This window comes from Melanotaenia boesemani, chromosome 3, assembly GCF_017639745.1.
Source record: "Melanotaenia boesemani isolate fMelBoe1 chromosome 3, fMelBoe1.pri, whole genome shotgun sequence".
In the NCBI taxonomy this organism is placed as follows: Eukaryota; Metazoa; Chordata; class Actinopteri; order Atheriniformes; family Melanotaeniidae; genus Melanotaenia; species Melanotaenia boesemani.
In genome coordinates, this window is record NC_055684.1 from 5,121,224 (window position 1) to 5,127,245 (window position 6,022).

The 6,022-nt window shown below is 40.5% G+C and overlaps 1 long non-coding RNA gene across 1 annotated transcript; it reads left to right on the top strand.

Moving 5' to 3' along the window:
* The first annotated feature begins 2,426 nt into the window (after nt 1-2,426).
* Nucleotides 2,427-5,623, top strand: LOC121636999. Its single transcript, XR_006009788.1, has 3 exons — nt 2,427-2,522; nt 2,793-2,888; nt 5,552-5,623. It is a non-coding gene; the product is annotated as an uncharacterized LOC121636999 (long non-coding RNA).
* The last annotated feature ends 399 nt before the right edge of the window (nt 5,624-6,022 follow it).

Below are 6,022 nucleotides of genomic sequence, written 5' to 3' on the forward strand. Positions count from 1 at the left end.
TTGCCTCCTGAAGATGATAATTGGCTATCTAGCAACAGTGAAAGTAATGCTTCTGTTAGGAATCATGTTGCATTCATTCATAACTGGAAGCACTCAAAGAGCGCAGACCTCCGTCAAGCCATTGTAATTCCTTTTTTTTCCAATGATTGTGGGCATTTTTTTGGGTTAGAAGCTTTATTGGAAAAATGATCTAGATCTCCTCATAGTAAAGAATCCTTTAAAAATTCCTGGTCAATCTGGACCTCTGCTGCTCCCACAGATGTTTCAGTGCTACGTTTTCCACCCCAGCTGCCTCGACCACGTCCAGAAACTCTCTTTAGTATTCTAATTCTGCCTCCCCAACCCCGGCTAGGTAAAGCCTTGTAGTTCTCATGTCCCCTCAGTGGACGTGGCGGTATAGATAATGCATGAAAACCTTCAAAACATCCAACTGATGGAGATATTGCTACCTGATTTACTTTACCTTGACATTTACAGCTACCTGGTCAATGGACAGTCGCACTGCACAGGGCAGAATTAAAAGCAAACAAGTCAGATTAGAGGCTTATAAATATTTCGTGGCAGCATGGGAATCATCTATGGGTGTTTCCTCTTCATGTCAAAGCTGAGTAGAAATGGTAAATGGTCCGTATTTATATAGCGCTTTACTATACCTGGAACGATACCCAAAGCGCTTTACATTATACATCACATTAACCCATTCACACACACATTCACACACTGATGGCGGAAGCTGCCATGCAAGGCGCTCGACCACGACCCATCAGGAGCAATTAGGGGTTCGGTGTCTTGCCCAAGGACACCTCGACATGAACCCAACTTGGCCGAGGATTGAACCGGCAACCCTCGGGTTACGAGACTACCGCTCTACCTTGCTGAGCCATGCCGCCCACAGAAACGCGCAGAGGCAGATAACGTTACCGGGATGTGAAAAATAGGGATGTTCGGTGAGATATTTAGGAGTTAACGTTACTAACAATTACTGGGAGGAAACATTGTTGTTTAAAGACAGTTTCGTTTATTGAGACCACAAAGGAAAATACATGTCCAGCTTTTCATTAACACTGAAACCTGCCGTCACCATAACGATCCACGGTGGAGGCTGGATTAGTGGAACATCCACCCGTCACCGTGGCGATCCACGGTGGAGGCTGGATTAGTGGAACATCCACCTCCCGGTTACACATGAACAACGTTTCTATGTTTCTGGTTGGATGAACCAGAATCTGTTCAAGAATTAAACAAAGGAACGAGACCATTTTTAACAACTTTAATGTAATTTGTTCTCTTTTCTACTTGCTGTCGTCTTTCAAACTTTTCCAGATCATCCTTTAGCTTCTTTTCTCAGGAGTGCAGACAAACAGGAAGATGGACGGGACATAGGCTGGGGACGGCTTGTCTTTTACCCAGGGGAAGACGCAGTTAGCCTCAATTACATGTCCGTTAGCAACAGGCTAACGTGAAGTGTCTGGTCGCGGGGAGCAATAACGTTAAACCCCTGCAGTTTGCTGCATTTTAGTAACATGTTGTCTTTACTTTTTCATAGATAAATATATTCAAAGTTTGAGTAGTTCACCATAAATAGACCTGGAAAGTTTACAAAACAAAATTTTCTATAAACTTCCCACCGACTAAATGGACAATTTCATTTACGTTAAAGGATTTTTTTTTTTTTTTTTTGTCACATTGTGTGAATTGTGAGACACACCACGAGGCATGCACAAGCTGTGGTGGTGCTCACCGTCAGCACACACACTGAGTTTCTGGATATTCCCATGTTTTTAGCTGAGGGTTATTATAGTTTGGAAGGCTCTCACCCATCAAAATGGCCCCTTGGTGCGCACATTTTTAAATCTGCCTGGATTTCTTAAACTAACATGAGTCAGAGAATAAGAATTTCAAAACTTTATATGAGTGTTGAAGATCCATTTGTTCTTCCGAGAGCTCAGTGTGTGTGTGTGTGCATGAGTGTGCTGTGTTTCCTGTAAGTGTGAGAAAGAAATGTGTGAATGTGATGCGTGTGTTGTAACATGTTAAATGATTTCCAGCGACATATATGGAAAATGGGAAGCGTTGGAGGCCGTTTCTCTTCATGCGACCAGGTCGGTGTGACTGTTTTGGCTCATGAATTAAAAGGTTATTTGTGTTTTCAGGAAGAAAAATGTGTCGCATTAAGTCCTGACAGACAGGGAGAGTAATGCCTGAGCGGTCTGAGACCCGGCCCACAGCTCTTGAGTCGGAGATGTTTTGAACGTGCAGGTGCGTGTGTGCATGCATGCATGTGTGTGGTTGACAGGAATGTGCTGGGTGCTGTAATTGAGAGATAAGATCGCTGCAGAAGGCTCAGGCGCTGACAGACACACAGAGAGGTGATGAGACTGAGAAAGACAATCTTCAGTCATTCTTCTTCCTTTCCAGTAGCTGCATCTGTCAGGTGTGCTCCCGCTCAGCCATCTCCAAGCCTGACATGTAAAGTTTTTGTAATGGCATTTTCTCCCTCTCACTGATGACTTTTCGCTAAGGTAAATGTCTATAACTTGAACTACTAACAAGTTTAATGTGTAATTTCTCTCTCATTGGAGTCAGTGAGTTCATGGCTACACTGGATGACAGGTTCCTTAGTTGATATATGCATAAACACCAGCATTTACTTTTACTGCAATCTTTCACTAAAATGTGCTTCCTGATAGTAACTAAACTCCAGCTCAAACAGAGAAGAGTCCTCATCTCTGTATCACTTGTCTCACGCTTTAAAATGACTATCTTTGCATTATTCTCTTTTCCACCTTCAGCTTGGCGTTTTTAAGATGAACCACCTGTAAACTGCTTCGACAACAGGAGATACATGAACTTCCCTGTGACAGTTTCTCCAGCCCACAGAGGCCCTGGTGGGTTCAGCTTGGCTGACTAAACAGTTTATCCTTGATAAGACTGGTTTGCCTTCTAGTTTAAAGTTTTTACTCTCCACTCTCTAAATGAAAGATATGCTGCAATCTGTTGACTAGATGATTATTTTATTCAGCTTGTCGGTACCAGATGGCCTGTGTGCGAGACATGACATCATTTGAAAAATACAGATGTATTTTTTACATAGACAGTATTATGATGCCATGCTGCAGTCCAGTAGCAGATGGTGGTGCAAGAAAAACGCTCGTTACATCAGCAAGGATCCAGTAAACGTAGTCCAGTAAAGTAGTTGGTTCACAACTACTTTAAGTAGTTTTTTATCCGTAAAAACCTTCTTTATGTGAAAATTGCAGAATTTTAAGGGGTTGCCCCTTTAAAGTTTGCACTGAGGAAAAAGCAAGAGAAAAATGTTTCTTTCCATTTTCTTTTTTTCTTTTCCTTTGTTCTTCCTTTGCAAACTCCTCTTCTCAAACGTAGTGTTCAGGTTCAAATCGCTGCGCTCCAGCTTGGTTTCCCATCATACTCAGACACATTCTCTGCTCCCAGAACTTTTGCTCTTCATCTCCTCTCTCTCGGGTAGCTGAATGAGCTGTCTCTCACACATCCGCCAGCCAATAGAATACTAGATAAATGCTGATCCAGTAAATCGTCACCGCCGTGGTAACCAAAGGGTACTTTGGTTTGGTTTTCAAAAAAAGATTTTTCATTGTTTTGTTTTGTTTAGTTTTTTTTTTTTTTTTTTTTTTTTTTTAAGAACTCCTAATGATTGTCAGCTTAGTTTACATGCATTTTTATGTTTACATGCATTTATTTATATTAATATTGATGCCAATTCAGATCAAATGTCCTTGTGATGGTAACCTGAAGACAAACAGAACAGCCTTTTATGTCACCAAATAAATACACTGGGATACAAACTCCTAGAGCCGTGGTTCCCAACCTTTTTTAGCTCGCAAAACTCTGACGACCCCAGACATTCAAAACACAAATTTACTTATTTTTATACCACATTTAGGCTATTTCACGTACGAAAATGTAGGTTAAAGTTGTTTTGAATTAAGTTTTATCTAGATGATTTGTTTTAGTACGTTTTAGTTCTTAGTTTGCATCCATGTGTAGCTGCCCAGGTGTTTTGTTTAAACTTGCAATCCAACTGAAAACATAGTTGCCCGACCAGTATAACGTATCTAAGTTAGCATAAATTCAACTTCACACACAATTCAAGTTGCTTCAGGCTATGAAGCTAGTAAGTTAGCCAGGATTAGTGTGCGGTCAGTTTAACGTTATTGTTGGAACATTACAGCCGTTGGTTTAATGTTACGTTATAAACAACCACCAGCAATGGTTTTGATAACTTACCACGATGTTTTTGTAGTGAACTGCAACGTGTCTCTTCAGGTTTGTTGCTTTTTTCCAGTTACATTTCCACACAACATTCCTTCCCTTCGACTAAAATCAAGCATAAAGTTTTTTTTCTCCACTTCAGTGCAGTGAAAATGGGTCCATATATCACGTCTTCTCTTTCTTCTGGGCCCCATGCAAAGCAGGGCCATTAATGTTTTAATTTAACCTTTCGCCATGAATCCACCTCCTGTCTGTCCGGTTTGTGCACCTGCCCGCTGCAGGTTTGAAAGGGGGTGTGTGGAAGTGGCAGAAGAGCTGAGGAGGAGGAGGAGACAGGATTTGACAAAATCATATCGTCTTTGTTCGTGAACTAAAATGTCCATAGATTTTAGCCCAGTTTTTATTTTGTGAACTACATTTTCGTCTCATCTTTATTAGTCCACAAAAATGCATTCTGTCTTAGTCCCAGTTATTGTTTATTAACGGGGGTTTTAGTCTCATCTAGTCTAGTTTTCATCGGTGAAAAATGTGCGTTGACGAAAATATTTTTTCATTTAGTTTTCGTTAACAAAATTAACACTAGAGTGAAGCGTCAAAAATAGACTCGGCGCGTAAATTTATCGGAGTGCCGCAACACGTGTTGCTTTGCACTCGGTATAAAACAAATCATTGACTATAATGGCCGTAAATAGCAGCCGTAACATGCCGCACACGCACAGCAGTAGTACCAGGGTCATTACTACAGCAGTAGTACAATAAGTGCCAAAATACAGGACATGGGACCCCATGCAGCCACATGTGAGGAAGAGAAGGAGAAAGAGAGCGAAAGGGGGAAAAAAGAAAAGACACCAAAGAAACTAAAAGGAGCAGGTCAGACATTATACACGTAATTTTGCATTTTTTCATGTTGTAAATATTGTGGAAGCAGTTGTTAATGAATTGTTCCAAGCTGCCTGGGTCGAGTTATGAAGATAAAGTTAGTAAAAAGCAGTGTTTGGGGTTTGGTTTTGCAGTCTAGCAGCAGGACGCCGCCGTTATCGATCACATACTGTCGGTTACAGAATCAGCATCTCCCTCCTTCCCTAGTTGAATCCCCAATAACAGATCTTAAATGTGATGCACCATCGTTCACGTTGATTGACAGGTTTGTGATTTCTGAGATGTCCAATGACACTCTGTCAGTGTCAAAATGGTTATGGTTATGGTTTATCATGGGGGTTTTAAACTTAATTTGTTTTAGTGCTTGGTTGCTTTGTTAATCCAGAAGAATATTTTTTATTTGTTTTTTCTCATTTTCCAGTGAGTTGGTGAAACTGCTGCTGATATGGATCTGGAACTCTACTTTGAGAACATTAAGAGAACATCAAACCTCGTCCATCATTATGGAAACTTTTGTCCTTTTGGGAAAATTTGTCCTCTCAGTCTCACCATCATGTTAGTGGACATGACACAGTTCTTCATAAGAAAGTCTCTCTTCCCAAATGTTGGAATTCTTCTTGTAATGTTGCTTCTTACTGGTAAATTTTAAGGGTTAAAAACTAAAACAAAACTGTTTTTGAAAAAAAAAGCAGAAAAAATATTATTCTGTAAAGTTTTGTAGATTGTAAACTAAATGTGTAAATCTTTCTTGGCTCCTTGCTAACCATAATGTAGTCGCCATCATTTGTCAAACTAGATTAATTCAGCTGCTGATGTCGAACATGAGCAGTGTGGTCATTACGACTTTGCCCTGAACCATCACATCCTGAAGTATTCATATGAAAGTTAAAGA